Source organism: Aquarana catesbeiana, linkage group LG07 (assembly GCF_042186555.1).
Source record: "Aquarana catesbeiana isolate 2022-GZ linkage group LG07, ASM4218655v1, whole genome shotgun sequence".
NCBI classification, from domain to species: Eukaryota; Metazoa; Chordata; class Amphibia; order Anura; family Ranidae; genus Aquarana; species Aquarana catesbeiana.
The window spans coordinates 257744773-257767060 of record NC_133330.1 but is presented as its reverse complement, the minus strand read 5'-3'; the positions used below and the strand labels follow the sequence as shown (position 1 = coordinate 257767060).

Below are 22288 nucleotides of genomic sequence, written 5' to 3'. Positions count from 1 at the left end.
GCCCCTCCTCCCTTTCTCCAGACACTTTCTGCCCATTAACACTCCTGGGATGTATGACGTCATTTTGGCCTAGGCCAGAAACCAACTGAAGAAATGTAAAAATAAAAGTTTGAAAAAAGTACAGTAAGTATAATATTCCTTTCCATCTATTTACTAATACTAGCAGTAGGATTAAAACTAGTAATGTTAATTGAGAGAATTCAGTTCCATTTTAATAAACATTTAAAGCAGGGGTCTCAAACTGGTGGCCCTCCAGCTGTTGCTACACTACAAGTCCCATAATGCCTTTGCCTGTGTGAGTCATGCTGTCAGCAATGCAATGTCTCATGGGACTTGTAGCTTCGCAACAGCTGGAGGACTGGCAGTTTGAGACCCCTGATTTAAAGTGTTACTAAGCTCACCACAGTAAAATCAGTCCATCTATGGAGTAAAGCATGCTTGTTATACTAACTGTGGAACCTAAGGGGTTAAACTTCCAAAATGTGTAAAAAGGCTGTCTGATCCTGTCTTCTCTGATCCTCCCCTTCTTCCACTGTCCCCAATCCATCTCCTGATAGTCTGAGTGGTCCCTGCTGTATCCTGGGACCTCTGTGTTTCCCAAAAGACAGCGGGGGGGGGGGGGGGGGGGGGCCGGACATGGCGTAGATTGCCACGGATACTGCGCCGATCTTCCGCCGGAAGTGGAAGCAAATATCTGTATTAGACAGGTATCTGCTCCCCCCTGAAAAGTGCCAAATGTGACAAAGGAGGTGGGGGGGAGGAATCCGGACAATAGAAGTTCCATTTCTGGGTGGAACTCCATTTTAAGTAATTTTCAAGCCATAAAAAAAAAAAAAAAAAAAAAAAAATCAGATTTTAATATGTGTGCTACAAATGAAAAAGTTGCTCCAGTCCTGAAGTGGTTAAACAAAACATAAAGAGTAATGTATGCTCCATGCTATATTTGTCAAGTAGATCACGTTCATCCAGGTTCGGAAATATTTGCAGTTAGTGCTCCCTGGCTCAGAGCTGGAAGACACCTATTTGTGACCAGGGGTCAGAAGTCAAATACCAGCATTAAATAAAAGGAAAGTGGGGAGATCCTGATCCTTGATTCATACCCTTCACCGGTTCCTTTAAACATCAACTGTTACGCATGACTCAAATATCAAATAGCTATTACTGCATAACCTAAGTAACTGCAGCTAAATGAACTGTATTGGCCATAGATGAAAGCAGAAAGTGATACAAATTACTAACCAACTCGCTGGATTGAAAATGCAAGATTTTTTTGCTGAGCACAATTGAATAATGGATCTACGAATCACAAATCTAAATATGAAACTACAAAAACATATAATGCATACATTATATTGAAGCTTAACAATTCTTAGATGTGATGGCTGCATTGGTTTCCTTTTTAGGATTTCTTTCATTGTCATCTGATAATCTAGCAAGTAAGTCTGCTGTTTTCACAAGCACAAGCTCTCCAACAGAATGTATCAGTTTACATGTGTGAGACAAACCACTTAACACTGGCAGGGGTGATTAATAAAATCAGCTTTCATTTATTCATGTAAAAGTTTTTTCCTGACGCCTTCATGGCAGCACACACTGGGTTGTGACTCCGCCTCCACAACCTGACAGGATTGGTCTAGCTATAAAAGTTGAAGAGAGACGCCCCCCACCATTCTCTTTTTTTATCCTCACCTGACGGGATTGGATGGACATCGTAAAGCCTCTTACCGCATCGCCCCAGCAGGTTCAAGCCTCTCCTGTTTGGAAGTCCCTCCTGTACAGTCTCTAAAAGAGCTTCTATGGCGGGAACCCCGCTCTGGTGGTCTCAGGGGCATCAGCAACAGAACATCTGGCACAGAAGTAAGCTTTAAAAAAGCTTCAAATATTGCAGTGGTCTCCACTTTTGCCTTTAATTATTTTTTCTTCCTTGCTGCACTTCTTCTGCGGCTCCTCCTCGCTCAACAATCGATGTGGTGGTGGAACCAGAATCCCCTTCAGAGAGTGAGGATCCTGAAGTACCAGCGGGTTTTGACTTCGCTCTGGTTGAAACCTTTGCAAAATCAGTCAAGGAGGCCATAGGTTGGGAAGAAGCTGAGGAAGCACCTCAGAAAACCCGAAAATATTTTCCAAACCTAAATAGGGACCCAGAAACCTTCCCTTTCATTGAGGAACTAGATGATTTAATCAAAGACGAATAGGAAAGATCCGACAAGAGGCCCAGCCTTAATAATAGGCTAGCCAAAATGTAATCTTTGAAAGAGCCTAAGGTTAATTCCTTAATTAATGCTCCTATTGTGGATGCCTCCCTAATGTGCCTAGCAAGACATGTCACTTTACCCATCGAGGACGCAGTCTCCTTCCGGGACGTTTTAGATCGAAAAATTGATCTGGAACTTAAAAAAGCATACTCCACGGCAGGAGGCGCTTGTGGACCAGCAGTCACCATGGCAGCAGTTGGTAGAGCCATCTCGGGCTGGGCTTCCAATATTGAAAAAATCTCTACAGGCAGGAGCAGACTTAGAAAAAGTAATTACCTCTCTGCAAGAACTCAGATTGGCAGGCGATTTCATTGCAGAAGCCTCCGTGGATGTTATCAGATGCTTGACCCGGGCAATGTTAGCCTCAGTGATGGCAAGGAGAGCTTTGTGGCTAAAACCTTGGATAGCCGACGCAGCATCAAAAACAAATTGGTGCAAAATTCCCTATGACGGCTCTAATCTCTTTGGCCCCAAATTGGATGCAGCCATTTCCAATGTGACGGGGGGCAAGTCGGGCCTCATTCCCTCTGACAGGAGACCCAAGAGATCAATAGGTCCTGCCTACAAGGGCAACCTTCCCCAAAGATACAGGGAAGCCAAGACTTATAGACCAGGTAAAGAGTTTATGCAAAACTGGAGGAACACACAGTCATCCTTCCTGAAAATGTGGAAAACCAAGGCCACCCCCTTTGGCGAACAACAGAAGTCCTTTTGAAAATACGCCCGCCCGCCCATCCTCTAAGCGTAGGTGCCAGACTCAAGAGAACAATACAAAATATATTACAGCGCACACATTCAAGAATGACATTTCCTGCAAGCCTAGTTAAAAACACCTGTACATATTCAAAAAATACGGGGGTTTGGTCACACTATATGGCCATATAGTGCTAAGCCCACTTACTGCGACAAAGTACCCCAAATTAGTGGGTCCTACTCTAGTAATAGAATGGAAGATCCTTTGTCTCCTTTTTGAATATGTTCAGGTGTTTTTAACTAGCCTTGCAGGAAATGTCATTCTTGAATGTGTGCTCTGTAATATATTTTGTACTGTTTGTAGGTCTTATAGCAGCACCATCTTGAATTTAAAGGCATTGTAGGGTGTGCCCCCCAAATATGTTTTAGTATATTGTAATAGACCTTGACCAGGTTTTTTGGGCTGGAGCACCCCTCCCCCTCCTCATTACGTCTTATTTAGTGGCCACCAGTGCATAGGATGTATCCCTATGTTCAGTTCCCATGGTTGAGACAAAAGGATCTTCCATTCTATTACTAGAGTAGGACCCACTAATTCGGGGTACTTTGTCGCAGTAAATGGGCTTAGCACTATATGACCATATAGTGTGACCAAACCCCCGTATTTTTTGAATAAGTTCAGGTGTTTTTAACTAGCCTTGCAGGAAATGTCTTTCTTGAATGTGTCCGCTGTAATATATTTTGTACTGTTTGTAGGTCTTATAGCAGCACCATCTTGAATTTAAACGCATTGTAGGGTGTGCCCCCCAAATATGTTTTTGTATATTTCCAGACTCAAGAGATTCGCACAAATATGGTCAGAGAACATCAAAGATCCTTGGACCATTTCCACGATCAAGTTCGGTCACAAGTGGAGATTCCTAAACAGGATTCCCAGAAACCAAAGATCCTTCTAAAGTATATAGCAGAATTAAAACAAAAGGAGGCCATGCTGGAGGTCCCGCTATGTCAAAGAGGCAGAGGATTCTACTCCCCCCTTTTTCTTGTAAAAAAAGAAAACAGGGGACTTACGGCCAGTACTGGACTTAAAGAAACTCAACAAGAACATCAAATTAGAATCCTTCAAAATGGAAAGCCTCCAGTCCATACTATTAGCTGTGAATCTAGAAGATTGGATGCTGTCCGTAGACTTATCGGACGCCTATCCTTATATCCCAATACATCCTGCCTTTCAAAGGTTTCTCCGCTTTTCAATCAATCAACATCACTTCCAGTTACAGTGCCTACCCTTCGGCATCTCGTCTACTCCCAGGACATTTACCAAGGTCCTTCTACCCGTCATTGCATATCTCAGAGAGAGAGGTCTGAGAGTACATCATTATCTGGATGACATACTACTTCTAGCAGAAAGTCGCCAGGTCCTGATGCAGCACCGGGAGATCTTACTATCAACCCTGCAAGTTTTCGGTTGGCTAGTGAACTGGCAGAAGAGCAAGCTCCAGCCCATATAGAATATGATATTTCTGGGGACAGAACTGGACACCATCCAGAACAGAATACAGCTTCCTCAGGAGAAGATCATGCCTCCGATTCAAAAAAATTCAGCGGCTAATCTCAGCGACACGCTTACCAGCCAGAGTGTGTATGAGTATCCTGGGTTCCATGTCTGCAACTCTGCCCATGATCCAGTGATCCCAATGGCACACGAGAATGTTGCAGAATTCCTTTCTGAAGCAGTGGAATGGAGTATCAATGCTTCAGACAATCTACATCCACAGATATATGAAGCAATCGATGTGGTGGTGGACGCATCCCAGCAACCTCAAGAGGTGCAAATCTATAGTCCCTCCACAGCCAGAAGTGGTTACTTCAGATGCCAACCAGAAGGGATGGGGAGCGCATTACCAAAACCTAGCAGCCCAAGGGCAGTGGCAGTTTCGGGCTCACGGTATAGTATCAAATATACTGGAGCTCAGAGCAGCCTTTCAGGCGCTTCTGGCCTTTGCTCCATACCTGGCAGGGAAGAGCGTTCTGATTCAAATGGACAACAGAGTTGCTGTAGCATATATTCAGAGGCAGGGGGGTACGAGGAGTCGCACACTAATGGAAGAAGTTCGCCCTATCTTGGATTGGGCGCAAGTGCATCTGATGGACCTGAGGGCAGTGTATGTCCCAGCAGCACAGAACATGCTGGCCGACTATCTAAGCAGGGAACTTCTCTCAAACAATGAGTGGTCGTTGAGCCAGCAGGCCTTTTCTCTCCTTTCGGAAACTTGGGGAACACCGGAGATCGACTTAGCAGCTACCCCTGTGAACACCAAATGTCGGAGATTTCTGTCGAGAGCAGCTTTCCCATCGGCCGAGGGAATAGATTGTCTGATCCACCCGTGGAATTTCAACCTGGGATACATTTTTCCACCAATTCCCAATTGACCTCCTATCTCAGGGTCAATTCCTGCACCGGAGAAGTTCCACTTGACAGCATGAAAATTGAAAGGACTCGGCTGCTAGAGCAAGGATGCTTGCAGGAGGTAATTTAATTTAAAGTCTTCTACAGGCAAGAAAAACCACCAACAAAACATACTCACAAGTCTGGAGTAGGTCTTGTTCACTGGCCCAACAAAAAAACTGGAATCCAGTATCACCTGAGCCACCACAAGTTCTAGAGTTCCTTCAAATGGGTATTAATAAAGGACTGAGTTCAAGTACCCTTAAAGTCCACGTTCTGCCCTATCAGCTAAAACAGGCATTAGATGGGCCTTACACCCTCTGGTGATCCAGTTCATGAAGGCCTGCCTAAAAAGGGCCTTACACCCTCTGGTGATCCAGTTCATGAAGGCCTGCCTAAAAATCAGACCTCCAAAGAAACCCACATTTCCGGCATGGAATCTCTCTACAGTACTTGACGCATTATCAAAACCTCCTTTTTTCCCGGCTGAGTCAATTTCACTTTGGAACCTGACATTGAAGTTAACCTTCCTTATCGCCATTACATCTGCGAAAAGAGTTTCAGAACTTAAAGCATTATTAATAACGGAACCATATGTAGTCCTCTATCCCGATAGAGTGGTATTGAGACCCTCGGAACATTTCATTCCCAAAGTATCATCCTCCTTTCATTATAATCAGGATATCATCCTTCCATCCTTCACTAATGACCAAAGCAAACCCCATCCATTAGATGTCAAAACTGTCATTACCGACTATCTGGAAACCACAGCCTCCTTCAGGAAGTCAGATACTCTTCTCATAATTCCACACGGGCCCAGGAAGGGTCATCCGGCAACTTCTCGAACAATCGCATCCTGGCTAGTTAATACCATCAAAAAGGCATACTCTACTCATCAACTAACTATCCCGGAAGGCATCAGGGCACACTCAACCAGGGCAGTAGCAACTTCATGGGCAGCATACTGTAGAGTTTCACCTGAAACAATCTGTAAAGCAGCTACCTGGTCGTCTAGACATACATTCACTTCTCACTATAAGATAGACTCTGCTCAACTGACAACGGCAGACTTTGGCAAATCCATTATTAGAGCCAATTCCACAGCTCTTTAAATAAATAAAACCTTAATTTTTTTGCACCCTCCCGACTGGCGAGTAATTTCCCAGTGTGCCATGAAGGCGTCAGGAAAACGGAAAATTGTATACTCACCTTTCCGTAATTTTCCTTTCCTGACGCATCTTCATGGCAGCACACAAAATCCCACCCTGTTCTTAGATGATATGTACAGAGAATGGTGGGGGGTATCTCTCAAACTTTTATAGCTAGACCAATCCTGTCAGGTTGTGGAGGCGGAGTCACAACCCAGTGTGTGCTGCCATGAAGATGCGTCAGGAAAGGAAAATTACGGAAAGGTGAGTATACAATTCTCCGTTATCTCAAAAGGAAAAAACACTGTTTGTTGTAACTGATTGTAAAGTGTGAGCTGGAGTTTGGCTTCAATTTAGCATATTTAAAATCTGCTAATACATTTAACACTACTTCCCCCCGACTTACAATGCTGCTGTCTGCTGTGCCTCCTGTTCTCATTCTCCAGAGTTGTGTTATTGGCCAGATCACCAGGTGAAAACTAATGCCGCGTACACATGATCGGAATTTCCGTCAGAAAAAACTTGGATGGTTTTTCCAACGGAATTCCGCTCAAGCTTGCCTTTCATACACACGGTCACACAAAAGTTCTCTGAACTTTCGACCGTCAAGAACGCGGTGACGTTCAAAACACTAAGAGCCGAGAAAATGAAGTTCAATGCTTCCAAGCATGCGTCAAATTGATTCTGAGCATCCGTGATTTTATGCACGTCCGAATTGCATACAGACGAACGCATTTTCGGATAGGAACTTTTCCCGACCGAAAAATAGAGAACGTGCTCTCAATCTTTTGCTGGCTGGAAATCCGACAGCAAAAGACCGATGGAGCATACACGCGGTCGAATTTTCCGATAAAAGCTCTCATCTGAGTTTTGCTGGCGGCATTTCTGATCGTGTGTATGCGGCAAAAGAGAAAAAAGTCAAAAGAAAAGAAAACAAACTGATGCAGCCACCACATCTAATGATGGGTAAGCTGCAACAGAATACATTTTTGGCTTTGGGTTTAATGCCGCTTTAAAGTGGTTCTAAAGCATTAAAGGAGTTGTAAAGTCAGAAGGTTTTTTATCTTCTTCTAGCCTTCTGTGTGCAGCAGCTGCTCCAGCACCCCCTAATACTTACCTGAGCCCTATCTCTGTCCAGCAAGGTCCACGAGCGTCTTGGCCATCCTAGACCCTCCCTCCGGCTCGGGTGCCCCCATAGCAAGCTGCTTGCTGTGGGGGCACTCAACAGGAGGGAGGGGCCAGGAGCACAGAAGAGGAGGATTTGGGCTGCTCTGTGCAAATCCACAGGGCAGGTAAGTAAAACATGTTTGTTTTTTTATTGGAAAAAAAAACAAAAAAAATAGACTTTACAATCACTTTAAGATTTTTTCACCTTAATGCATTCTATGCAATAAGGTGAAAAACCTTCTGTGCAGCAGCACCCCTCCCCCCAGCCCCCCCCCCTTTTTCTTACCTGAGCCTGATCTGATCCAGCGATGTGCACAAGCCTCTCCTCATTGGACAGATTAATAGCAGCAGGAGCCACTGGCTCCCACTGCTGTCATTCAAATCACGTGACATGGGAGCAGGGGGCAGGGCGGGGCCAAGTCCTGCTGTCTGTGTCAATGGATGCAGTAGGGGGACTCAGTAGCAAGCCCGCATGGGTGCCCCCTGGGAAAGCGGCTTTTCATCGGGACACCGATGAAGAGGAGGGGCTTGGAGACCTCAAAAGAAGAGAATCGGGCTGCTCTGTGTAAAACTACTGTACAGAGCAGGTAAGTATAACATGTTTTTTATATAAAAATAGCAAAAAAAAAAAAAAACCCTGAAGGTCTACAACCACTTTAAGGTTCAAAGATTTCTCGCTGCAAATGAAGTTCCTGGAAATGACCCATATTTGCAAAATTGTTCTCAAATGCACCTACCAACAAGTTTCCATGACCCCTGCCACGGACCACCTTTACCAACTCATACACTTCACTACTGGTTAGTCAGACTGTCCATCATAGTAATATGCCAACAAACACAAGGCCAAAAGGTTAGCCCAGTGCCAGTGACCAAGAACATTGTTTTACAGATTAGACAGCCCTGGGGTTCAAAAATCCTGGGGCATTCTGTAAGAGATCAGAGGTGCTTGCTTTTCAGTGCCAATTCTGTTTTATACCCAGAAGTAAACTTTAAGAGAAAATATTATGGTGCATGAGAATACAGGTTAAGGGTGGCACAGATGTTTTGAAGAAGTGAATTTTTCACAGCTCTGTAATTGTAAAAACAGCCTGCTTTGACTTAGTCACAGAATGGATTTTATTTGCATTCCATAAACTTCTTCCAAAAGACACACGTAGAGGATTGTAAGAAGGAATTTGTAACAGAATAGCATGCTTAGTTCTGGCTGGGTACAGGATAAAGAAATCATGCCGGTGGATGAAGAGCATCTAAGCTGTACATCCCAAAGAAAATAGCATTTAAATATATTAAGTCTTAAAAATATTCAGCTTTCTACAATTCACACCTGAAAGCTTGGTTAAATAAACCAAATCAACAGTAAAAGTCTTGAATAGCACCAGTACCCTTAGGTATGACTTTATAAAGATTGGTGAAATGATTGCATTTCATCCGGTCTCAATGTTACCCAATTCTGCAGTAATATTTTACCAAGTTTATTTAGAAGTGGTTAAAGGGTACCTATAGGCAAAATGTAAAATAATACACAAATTTCACGTTGTATTATTTCTAAGGTAAGGATGCAACTGGTGGCATCAGCTCCCCCCACATACAGTGAGAGGAACCGATGTTGTTGCTTCCACTGTATGACGTCAGAACTCGGAAGTGACAAGGATTTTGTCATGTCTGGTTTTGGTTTGTTTGTTTACAAGCTGGCAATGGCTTGTAAAGCAGATCAAACCGATCTTGATAGAATGACAGAATTGGCTGGGGCAGCTAGTGAAACCAGTAACCAGGAACACCAGTAATTTCACATAAAGGAAGTGATATATAGAGAACAGAATACCATCTCATACAAGTACATAGTACAGCAGACACATATCAGGAATATGAAATGTTGGGTTTACATATCCTTTAACCGTTCTGCGGCCACTTTATAAGTATTACCAATTAACGCTAGCTTTTACTCTTGCATTCAAGCTTCAGGTATTTTTGTTTTAGCCAATAGAAACCACTAGGAGTAGGAGATTAATTACAGGATAAAAAACATCTGTAAAAATTAGGGTTGAACCGATACTGGTATCGGTATCGGTGCGGATACCGAGTATTTGCACAAGTATCGGTACTCGTGCAAATACACCTGAAACCAATTACTTTCAGGCTCGGTTCTTTGAGCTGTTAGTGGGGATGAACAAATGTTCCTCTGTTTAACCCCTTATTAACTTAATTTACTCTAATCAGCCTTAATTAAACTCCCTATTCTCCTCCATCTATTATTTTCCTGCTTTTTTTTTTTTTGTTCAAGTCTATTTTATAAACTATAAACAATTTTTTTTTGTTTGCTTTGTTAGTGAATATTTTCACACATATATTAACATATATTCACACATTTCACATTAAAAAAAGCGCAAAATTAAAAAACAAAGTAAATTTATTTCATTTGTAAATGACTTTTCAATGCTTTGTACCATTGCTGACAGCTGAAGTGTAAACAAAACAGTTGCGGTAGGTATCGGCGAGTACTAAAAAAAAAGTATCGGTACTTGTAGTAAAAAAAATGGTATTGGTGCATCCCTAGTAAAAATGCTAGATTCACATATTTTTAAGGACTCCCATTCAAGGCTATGGGGCCAAAAATGCCCAATTCTGCTTCAAAAGTACTCAACGTAGCTTATGGAGCATCCAGTATCGAGCTACAGGTGCCTGAGTGCTCATATGTAAACAGCCACTAGTGAAATATAAGGGATTGTGGAGCTTTGAGCTGCAAAGCACTCAGGAGTGAATAGGGCCCTAAAGGCAGCTGCTGAAGGCAATTGACATAGGAGAGACCTTCTGGTACAAAGCTGTTGGAAGAGACACAGAAGAAGTGCAGAATTCAGATGGAAGCATGGAGAGCATACTAGCTGGATGTGCAGGAGACATTGGAGGTGAACGTGGGACCTTTACCTGTTACCTGTCAAATCTGGGATGTACTGTACTAACCAAGAAGGAAACTGCTAATCAGACTGAGATGCTGGATCGGGAACTTTATTACTGGAGAAGAAAAAAAGATATGGAATGAACGAGGATCATTGAGGAGAACAGAGTCTGTTTATGGGAACTGAATAGGATTTGTGATTAGGAATACAGGCATGACTCAGGAGAGATCTTTCTGATAACTGTACTAGCAGAAAAATTTGTCTGGCGACAAGAATCAGGGGGTCCTCTCCTTGTGGGAGATTAGGGATCGTTGGCTCTGTTTATATGTAAAAGGGGAGTTCAAGTCAAACCGGGACTTTTGAGTTTATATAATAAAAAAACAAAATTACATTTATTTTTTGACATACTTCCCTGCTAAATTTATACACTTATCTCAGTGTATAACAAATGACTGGAAAGCTTTGCCAAAGAAAGATTGGTCAGTACATCTGTACCATCCTGGGACAGCCTGCTTTACTTCATCATCAGCTCTAAAATGCTGACCACAGAAAGATTTGTCTTTTGTGCAATTTCAAGACATGTTATGCATGGATTATCCAGGATCAGGCGTTCCACGTGCTGCATGTTCACTGGAATGACTGCTGGGTGTTGAGGACCACCACGGCCGGGATAGTCACTGATGGACGAATGCCCATCTTTGAAATGTTTGCACCATTCAAATGTTTCACTGCGACTGAGCGTCTCATCACAGTACTATGCTTGAAGTCTTCTGTAGATATCCGCGGGTTTTACGCCTTCTCTCACAAGAAACTTCATCACCACACGCTGTTCCATGCTTGCACTAACACTGTTGTCTGCCATCTTGATTAACGGTCTCTGGACTGGCCTGCGACATATGCGGCACCTATCAGTAAAATGACACACTTCACACTTAGTACTGCGTGTAGTAACGCCACGCTAGCATCCTTTTTTACCTGTAAAATTAAAAGTCCCGGTTTGACTTGAACGCCCCTCGAAAATTGGATTAGTGTTCTTTTATATGTGATGTGGATATGTTGGCAATTATAGTGACAATTTAGGTCACTTTTTCACACAGGATGTCCAATCAGGTCTGCCTGTCAGTGTTTCAGGCAGACCTGATCTGAATCTCTATGCAGATCTATGGGCTGGGGGCTGTAAACAGACTTGTTATAGAAAGAGTCAGCCCAAAAAGAGCCTGTAGGAAGTTCGACTGGCAGAGGTGCCCAATGTGGTTGTTCAAAGGATAGGCATGAGTCGTCTGCTTTAGTAGAGCATCATGCCCATGCCACAGTAGAAGTCTTTTGAGACGAAACGTGTCGGTCTTCGCTACGCTTGAACCCCACATTGCTTTTTATCCATTTTTATCTATTTTTGTGATCACTGATTTGATGTACTGTCTTTTAAATAAATGCCTTCTGTTTTTTTTTTTTTTTACCTACACCATATGGTGTAGGTCAAAATACACCATACAAAAGTCGGATTGAGTCTGCCTGTGTGCAACCACAATCTCCAGACGGTCCCCCCGTGCAGTGGAAGTCCTTTACTTTGTTGAGGATCCATAAGGAAAGTAAGGTTGCTGGCCTGACCATCACGGACCAGGAGTGGAACCATCCCTTAAAGAGTGACCGCTCTCCAGCCAACTTTAACCCTGTGGCGTTTGGTCCACATAAGCCTGACTGACTCATCACCAAATGGTTAGTGAGTCCACCATATCCGCTAAGAGTATCCATCTTATCCCTCTTATTGAGTTTTCTTCACAACTGTACAGTTATTTGCACAACGCTTGTGTTACCTGTGTCTAATTGAGCATTTACTATTAAGCATGGGATGGACATATCCTCGAATTTCTTCTTAAAAGCCCTCTTCAGTGAATTTTGGACTTTTTATGTGTTTATTCACCATTATTTCATAAGACATCACTGTTCACTACGTATTGTTTTTTTCACTTATAGTGCTACACTGTATATATTTTTATTCTGTTTTGGACTTTGTTTGTCTGAGTGTTAAGCCATGTACACACGAGCAGAATGTCCGTCAGAAAAAGTCTGATGGGAGCTTTTCATCGTATATTCCGACCATGTCTATACCCATCTGACTTTTTCAGTCGAAAATTCAGACGGACTTAGAGAACATGTTCTGCATTTTTCCGAAGGAACTAATTACTATCTGAAAAAAAGCTCGTCTGTATGCTGTTCCGACGAGATTAGCAGAAGGATCCCAAAGGGTGGCGCACTGGCTATTGCACGTCCTTTTTCTAGTCCCATCGTACATGTTGTACGTCACCGCCTTCTTGACGGTCAGACTTTGGTGTGATCGCGTGTATGCAAGACAGCTTGAGTGGAATTCCGTCGGAGAAACCTTCAGAGTTTATTCCGACGGCAAAAGCGCTCGTGTGTACACGGCATTAGCTGCTTTTTATTTCTTTTTTGACACTTATGTGGTTTAGTGCAGTGATTTTACTTTTATTTGCACTTTAGTAAAACATCCAATTACTTTATTTCAAGTAGATCTCACTACCAGCTGATACTAGACACCAATTTTATCACCTTGAACGGAGAAAGTGGCAATTTAAAGCCAAAAATACAATTTATTTGGTGAAATAAAGTAATTGGATGTTTTACTAAAGCAGACAACTTGTGTCTATCTTTTAAATAGCCACATCAGGTGCCTCTGCCAATCAAACTACCTACGGGCCCTTTTTGCGCTAACTCTTTCTACTACTTAATTTACCCACCTGAGAACCCCCCTAAGAGCACCCAGGATGGGAATGCCCGAGGCATAAAGAGCGACCACACTGACCATGCGTGGAGACACTAGGAAGCAGAGGCCCTCTAGAATAAAATGGTGGGTGTTGCCATTTTTTTGTCACACAGTATTTGCGCAGTCTTTTTGGTAAACAAAAATCTTTCATGAGTTAAAAAAAACAAAAAAAAAACCACTAAAGTTAGCACAATTTTTTTGTATAATGTGAAAGATGATGTTACGCTAAGTAAATAAATACCTAACATGTCATGCATCTGCCGTGGAATGGCGGCAAACTACAATGCTTAAAATTCTCCAAAGGTGAAGCTTTAAACTCCTTTACAGGTTACCAGTTTAGAGTTGCACAGGAGGTCTGGTGCTAGAATTATTGCTTTCGCTCTGACATTCATGACAATACCTCACTTGTGTGGTGCAATCACTGTTTACATATGTGTGTGGGAGTAATCTATGCATTTGCATAGCGCATAAGCACGGTGGGACGGGGGCGCTTTACATTTTTTTTTATTACTTATTTTATATTCAAAAAAAATATACATTTTTTGATGAACTTTTTGCTATTACAAGGAATTAACTATCTATTCTATTCTAATCTATTAGACCCCAGATCTCTCCTCTTGCCTTCCATGAAGCTGAGGCACAGATCAGCTGCTTCCCTGGCCGCTGGAGCCAGGTTAACAAAGAGCCCAAACCAGAAGTGACGACATAACTCGTTGCTCTCAGTTTCCGGGGGTTACAGAGAGGGGAACAATGTCAGTTCCTCTCTCTCAGTACAGGGTAGCCATTGCCACTGGCTACATTGCTCCCAGCCTCGGCAATGGGACCAGAGCCCGGAAGAGGTGGCGGGAGAGGGGTGGGACCCCTTTCTGACACCTGCAGAAGTGTTTGAGTGGCCAATTAGCCACTCAGATCACTTCTGCAAAAAAAAAAAAAAAAAAAAAAAAGAAAAAAAGAATTGCTGGCTTAAGAAATACATACTGGAATGATGCCTGTAGGTGCAGGCATCATTCCTAAATAACCACTGAAACCGGGGGACGTCCATGGATGTCCACCCGGCGGGAAGTGGTTAAAGCTTGTAGGAGAAGTTTTCATTCTCCTCTGTCCTTTGAGGCTGCAGGACCCCTGGCCCTCTGTCTGGACAGTGCTGATTGGCCCTGTGCTGATCACATGCACCCTCCCCAAAAAAAAAAAAAATCTCTAGCAATACACACCAAAACTGTGGAAGAAGGGAGGATAAGAGAAGACAAGATCAAACAACCTTTTTACACAATGCGGATTAACCCCTTAGGTTCCACAGCGAGTATAACAAGCATGCTTTACTGTATATACACACTAATTTTACTGTTGCGGTTTTAGTAACACATTAAAGTGGAAGTCCAGTCAAAAATGAAATTTTTTCTATTAATTATATGTAAAATATCTTTATCTTTGACATTATTAATTTTCTGTATAGCTGATTGCCAAGCTGAGAAAGTCTAATCAAAGCCAGACAATCAGCTTCTTCCTGTTCTTCAGGGACAACCTTATTTCTGAAGTCTGCATGCTGCCTCACTTCCTGAAAACGTTGTCCTCTTCTACACAGGTATGCCTACTGTTCATTCAAACCGCCCCTGTCTTGCCCAGCCCAGCCCTCTCCCTCCTTTCCTTTTTATACAGACATGCCTAAACCTGCCCAGCCCCAACCCCAACCCCACCCCTTCTCTCCTTCACAGATCTCCTCCTGTCTTCATTGCCTCGTTTTGGATAGCAGTTTTGAAATCAATGGTCCGTGACTTGTCATGCGACTGTGTCTAAAGTCGCATGACAAGTTGCACTAGTGGACACAGAGCCTTAGTGTGGTTGCTTGTACTATGATCATTGTATACTGTGAGCTGAGACCCCAGAGCACTTCCAGCTACACAGACAGTTTCTCTATATATCCAACATGGATCCGCCACGGTCCTCTGTCAAAAGACTGAACGAGCATGGATGTCACAAGTAGGACATCTGTCACAATTTGCTTTGATTCAGCACGGAATCTGCTGATGGATCCACTGCTGAACAGTGCGGAGCGTGCCCCTCGGAAAGGACACTAAGCACGTAAATACTCAACTGTATTTAAAGCAACAATTCATTGATTGTTTGTGGGGAGGCCACATGTGATGGCAAAACATCTATTAATCACTAGCCGCCTGCCATATAACGTTGGCAAAGTGGTTGCGATATCCTGACCGGACGTCATATGACATTGCCAGGATATCAAGCCTCTGCGCACCTCCGGGGGCACACATCGCGGCTTTCGTTTTTGCAGTGTGTCAGTTTGACACACCACAACTCTGATCTAGGTAGAGTCTCTGACAGACTCTTTACCACGTGATCAGCCATGTCCAATCACGGCTGATCACGATGTAAACAGGAAGAGCCGTTGATCCGCTTTTCCTCACTTGCGTCTGATAGACGTGAGTAGAGGAGAGCCGATCGGTTGCTCTCCTGACAGGGGGGCCTGTGCTGATTGTTTCAGCGCAGCCCCCCCTCGGATGCTCACCCAGGACCACCAGGGATGGCCACTACACTGGACCACCAGGGATGCCACCCTAAACCACCAGGGAAATGCCAATCAGTGCCCAGGCAGCTGCCAATCAGTACCATTGAAAAATGCCTGCCAGTGATGCCTGTCAGTGAAATCCAGTGCCAGTCATCAGTGCCGCCTATCAGTGCCACCCATAAGTACCCATCTGTGCAGCCTTTCAGTGCCCATCACTGTCACCTATCAGTGCCCAGTGCCACCTATCAATGCCCATCAGTGCCACCTATCAGTACTGCCTGTCAGTGCCCATGAGTGCAGGAGAAAACTTGCTTATTACAATTACATTTTATAACAAAAACAAAGAAAAACTTTTTTTTTTTTCAAAATGTTCTGTCTTTTTTTCATTTAGCAAAAAATAAAAACCGCAGAGGTGATCAAATACCACCAAAAGAAAGCTCTATTTGTGGGAACAAAATGATAAAAATTTAGTTTGGGTACAGTGTAGCATGACCGCGCAATTGTCATTTAAAAAGTGACAGCGCTGAAAGCTAAAAATTGGCCTGGGCAGGTAGGTGCGAAAGTGCCCAGTATTGAAGTGGTTAAACATGTTTCTTCATTTCTCTTTACTGATCTGTAATCGGCCACCTAAGGCTATACTAATAGTTTTACTACGAAAACCAAAACAGAATACAATGAGTGAACCAATTTTTATTTCTATGGTAACTTCATCTAAGTAAACACTGGAAATTCCCTTTTCAAAATGTAAATAAATGATTGTATTCCAGCACTAGCTCATGGAGAGGCACAGAATTACAGAGGAAGCTGAAACTATACAGAGGGAATATTTCATTATTATGAGCCTGATGAAGCATGCAATTGCTTTCTAGGAACGTAGCACAACAATAATAAACAGTTACAACAATAATCAATGGCGTTATAACACTACTTCTTTGTTGTAAAATGTGACCCAAGCACTGCTTTTTGGTGTTAGTGATTGTATAGTCCTATAAAGCTGACTATATATCTGTGTGTAACTGCAACAGAGATATTTGAGCAAATCATAGGGGTTATGCTGATGAGGGCAAAAACAAATGCAATTTTCTCTCTAGGTTGAATGCTATTCTTCATTCAGAAAAGATCGAATCAGGAAAATAGCACAATTTGGCCACTAGATGGAGCTGACAAATAAATTATTTGAACTGGAGAGAAAATAGCCTAATAACATTTGTTGTCAAGATCTGCAGTACCTTGAAAAAGTATTCATACCCCTTGAAATTTTCCACATTTTCTCCTGTTACAACCAAAAACGTAAATGTATTTTATTGGGATTTTATGTGATAGACCAACACAAAGTGGCACATAATTGTGAAGTGTAAGGAAAACGATAAATGGTTTTCAAATTTTTTTACATATAAATATCTGAAAAGTGAGAGGTGCATTTGTTTTCAGCCCCCTTTATTCTGATGGCTTTAACTAAAATCTAGTGGAACCAATTGCCTTCAGAAGTCACCTAATTAGTAATTAGAGTTCACCTGTGTGTAATTTAATCTCAGTATAAATTCAGGTGTTCTGTGAAGCTCTCAGGAGGTTTGTTAGAGAACCTAATGCCAGCCATACACGGTTCGAATTTCGAAAGAATTTTCTTTTGAAAATCGCATCTAAGAATTTTCGTACGAATTTTGTACCAATGGCCGATTTTCGTGCGGCAATCAAATTTGAGGAATTGGAGGTTTGTTTGAAAAACAAACGATTTTCTAATCAATGATGGGAGAATCTTACGAGAAATGTAATAAGAGAAGAAACGGAGAGAAAAGAAGAAGATTCCCGGCCACGAAAATTCTTTTCTGTAGCAACACGAGGTGAAATTGAAGGCTTGGTCGGCCGAATTTCGAAAATCAACGGAGGCACCATCGGATCACAAAAAACCCCGTACTTTCTGATTTTGAAAAGAAAATTTGTTTCGAAATTCGACCATGTATGGCCTGCTTTAGTGAACAAACAGCATCATGAAGGCCAAGGAACACACCAGACAGGTCAGGGATAAAGTTGTGGAAAAGTTGTACTTAATGGTGCAAGGGTTTTTTTCCCTACTTTTTTTTTTTTTTTTTACCTGCAAGGCAAAGGCTTCACATTATGTAAAACTTACCTTAAAACAAAGCCTTCCAGTGATGCAATGTCATCACTGGAAACAGCTTCCATCTTCACCCGTCTTGCTTCCGGGTTCGTGGACTCTGGCTCTGTGACTGGCCGAAGCCACGATGACATTATTCCCACGCATGCACGCGGGAGCCGCTGGTCACGGGGGTCTGAAGAAACGGCACGGGCAGCCGTTCCTTCAGAAAACATATGCCAGTGATTTTGCTGGCTGCATGTACAGTAAATATCTCCTAAACGGTGCATGTTTAGGAGATATTTACACTACCTATAGGTAAGCCCCATTATACGGTATCTCACAAAAATAAGTACACCCCCCACATTTTTGTAAATATATTATATCTTTTTCCTGTGACAACACTGAAGAAATTTTTTGCAACAATGTCAAGTAGTGAGTGTACAGCTCGTATAACAGTGCAAATTTGCTGTCCCCTCAAAATAACTCAACACACAGCCATTAATCTCTAAACCTCTGGCAACAAAAAGGAGTACACCCCTAAGTAAAAATGTCTAAACTGGGCCCAAAGTGTCAATATTTTGTGTGGCCACCATTATTTTCCAGCACTGCCTTAAACCTCTTGGGCATGGAGTTCACCAGAGCTTCACAGGTTGCCACTGGAGTCATCTTCCACTCCTCCATGACAACATCATGGAGCTGGTGGAAGGTGGAGGAGTGCAAGGTCTCTAACATCCATTTCAGGATGCCCCACAGATGCTCAATAGGGTTTGGATCTGGAGACATGCTTGGCCAGTCCATCACCTTTACCCTCAACTTCTTTAGCAAGGCAGTGGTCGTCTTGGAGGTGCGTTTGGGGTTGTTCTGTTGAAATACTGCCCTGTGGCCCAGTCTCCGAAGGGAGGGGCTCATGCTCTGCTTCAGTATGTCACAGTACATGTTGTCATTCATGGTTCCCTCAATGAACTGTAGCTCCCCAGTGCCGGCAGCACTCATGCAGCCCCAGACCATGTCACTCCCACCACAATGCTTGACTGTAGGCAAGACACACTTGTCTTTGTACTCCTCACCTGGTTGCCGCCACATACGCTTGACATCATCTGAACAAAATAAGTTTATCTTGGTCTCATCAGACCACAGGACATGGTTCCAGTAATCCATGTCCTTAGTCTGCTCGTCTTCAGCAAACTACTTGCGGGCTTTCTTGTGCATCATCTTTAGATGACGACGACGACGACAGCCATGCAGACCAATTTGATGCAGTGTGAGCACTGACAGACCCCCCCACCCCTTCAACCTCTGCAGCAATGCTGGCATCACTCATACATCTATTTCCCAAAGACAACATCTTGATATGACGCTGAGCACATTCACTCAACTTTTGTCGTCGACCATGGCAAGGTCTGTTCTGAGTGGAACCTGTCCTGTTAAACCGCTATATGGTCTTGGCCACCATGCTGCAGCTCAGTTTCAGGGCCTTGGCAATCTTCTTATAGCCTAGGCCATCTTTATGTAGAGCAACAATTCTTTTTTCAGATCCTCAGAGAGTTCTTTGCCATGAGGTGCCATGTTGAACTTCCAGTGACCGGTATGAGAGAGTGAGAGCGATAACACCAAATTTAACACACCTGCTCCCCCTTCACGCCTGAGACCTTGTAACACTAACGAGTCACATGACATCGGGGAGGGTAAATGGCTAAATGGGCCCAATTTGGACAGTTTCAGTTAGGGGTGTACTCACTTTTGTTGCCAGATGTTTAGACATTAATGGCTGTGTGTTGAGTTATTTTGAGGGGACAGCAAATTTACACTGTTATACAAGCTGTACACTCACTACTTTACATTGTAGCAAAGTGTCATTTCTTCAGTGTTGTCACATGAAAAGATATAATAAAATATTTACAAAAATGTGAGGGGTGTACTCACTTTTGTGAGATACTGTAGGCTTACCTTTAGGTAAAATTTAAAGATGGAAGTTTACTTCCTCTTTAACCCCTTCAGGCCCAACACCAGTGGGCCTTTAACTGAGCTAATATGTCCAAGGTCTGCCTGATCATGTGACCACATCGACTGGCTGTCACTATGCCCGATGACGGGGTCCTGCGTAGCTCCGAAAGTTTGCTTTTTGCTGTAACAATGTGATCGCTGGTTTAAGCTTTGGACCCATTTTGGAGATCTTGGTGTGCTGGTGATGTCACTTTCTCTGGCTGTCAACATGGTCACATGATTGGAAGCAGGTCCCTCCTTATTTCCAAAAAATGCTATACATTGGGAGCAGTCTTTGGGATCATGCTCTCAGCACAGAAATCGCTCCTGCCCATGGATGATATAGGTGGAATGTGGGCATTTAAGCCCACTCTCTTCGACACCACACATATAACTTATGTGGGCGGCAACATGTTAGCAGCCCATACATACAATGCGCAAAGGCTTGTCTTCTATTTCTCGGCCTCTACTGAGCTACGTAATGTTAAACCTGATCTAGAGGGAAAAAAAAGTGTTTTTGCATGTTGCCATGCAAGATAAATTACCTGTAATGTTTGGATCACTGGATGCTGCTTTGTTTGGTAAAATTCTTACTTTCATTCATCTTGGACAACACTGTAACCAATAAACTTCCATGCGCAGAATCTTACAGTCCTACGCTGACCACAGCGGGTCGCTTGCGCAGAGCACAAGGTGTTCTGTGAATGCAGGCGTTGCAGATGATGGTCACAATCTCTCCTCCAATCACAGTACACACTGAATTCTGTAAAAAGAATGTGAATGAAAGAGGTGGCGAGTAAGCAACCTGCTATGATAAGTACAATTCTGCGCTGGAAGTTCAGACGCGTCCTGGCTAAATGAAAGTAAAGCTGGCCATATGCTAGTAGCATTTCTTTAGAAAATGTTTCTTTTAACATTCGTTCAATTTTCTAATGGTCAGGGGGTGAAATCAATGTTCATTTTTTTACCACAGTGACAAGAAAATTTAGAGGCAGAGTGGGAATTTTCCCTTGAACAATTTTCTAACAGTGTATGTGGTTTTTGTTTGGAAAAGCCCATTTATTCCAAAATTGAATTGAAGCACTTTTTGAACGATATTCTTCAAGTCATCGAATGTACTGATGGGAAATTTCATACAAAGAGAGACTACACAATGCAGCAGGAACAGCCAGTTATGGGACACCCATCATTACCGCAAATGGCATAAACTTTTTTGTTCCAGAATTTAGCTTTAACGGTCAGCCTAACATTCGGTGGCAGCTGGTGTGTTTTTTTTGGGGGGGTGGGCACCTGTGGAGCGGCACTAGCACATCGCGGCACTAACACACTCCCCCCACCATCCCCACTGTCCTTGCCTTGGATGTGGGCAGGCTCGGGGAAAGCTGCTCCGGTGTCCTCTCCTGGAGCAGCTTCCACGGTGTCTCCTCTCTCCTTCTCCTGGCGCTAGGCGTCCAATAGGATCATCAGACATTTTGGTCAATTGGGAAACAGGTTTCATACCTTCTTCCTGATTGGCCAGGAGGAGGATTAGTGTTGCAACAGCAAATTTTCATTCGCTGGAGCAACACATTGCTCCAGACACAATGCTCTGTGTCCCGAGTCCACCCTATTTTGAAGCCTATTAGAACCTATGGCTCTAATCAATGCTTCAAAAAAAAAAAAAAAACCCTGGACACTGTAATATATATGCCCAGTGACCCAAAAGGGGCTGGACACATGAATAGGGGGCAGCCGCAGAAGCAGAGGATAGATTCATGCTATGCATGAATCTATCCATTATGCATATAGGGGGTGGCGAAGATAGGGGGGGGTGGCGCCTGGGCACCCCTAATGGATGGGCTGCCACTGCCAAAATCATGAGCACCTCTGCTGTATTATACAAGTGCAGCTGGGGGCTCACTTTCCACAGTTATGGGAATCCCTTTAAAACCTTGTACTAGCTGCATGCAAAAACACAGGAAGAATAGAGCATATTTTCATATCATCATCTCCTCTATCCCTGTTTACACAGCTGAAGAAGTACAATACCCCATAAATGGGACCATTGAAACAGAAATCACAAAAAAGGCAATACTGTGTGTGTGTGTGAGGCAGGATGGAGGCACTTCTAAAAAAAAAAAAAAAAAAAAAAAAAAGTGATTGTGGGGTTGAGGATGAGCAGAGTGTGATCACCTGCACCCTTAAATGTTTATACATAGACCCCAAAATACTCCAATCATAGAACAAACAGAGGGCACATGAGCCTAGTGCATTATCCTCAAAAATGTATTTATTAGAATAAAAAGTAATATGTGATAT

The 22288-nt window shown here is 43.0% G+C and overlaps 1 protein-coding gene across 3 annotated transcripts in view; it reads right to left on the bottom strand.

The window, feature by feature from the left end:
- Positions 1-22288, bottom strand: part of VAMP4 (vesicle associated membrane protein 4) — a 77090-nt gene that overhangs the window by 13460 nt on the left and 41342 nt on the right. The window lies entirely within an intron of this gene.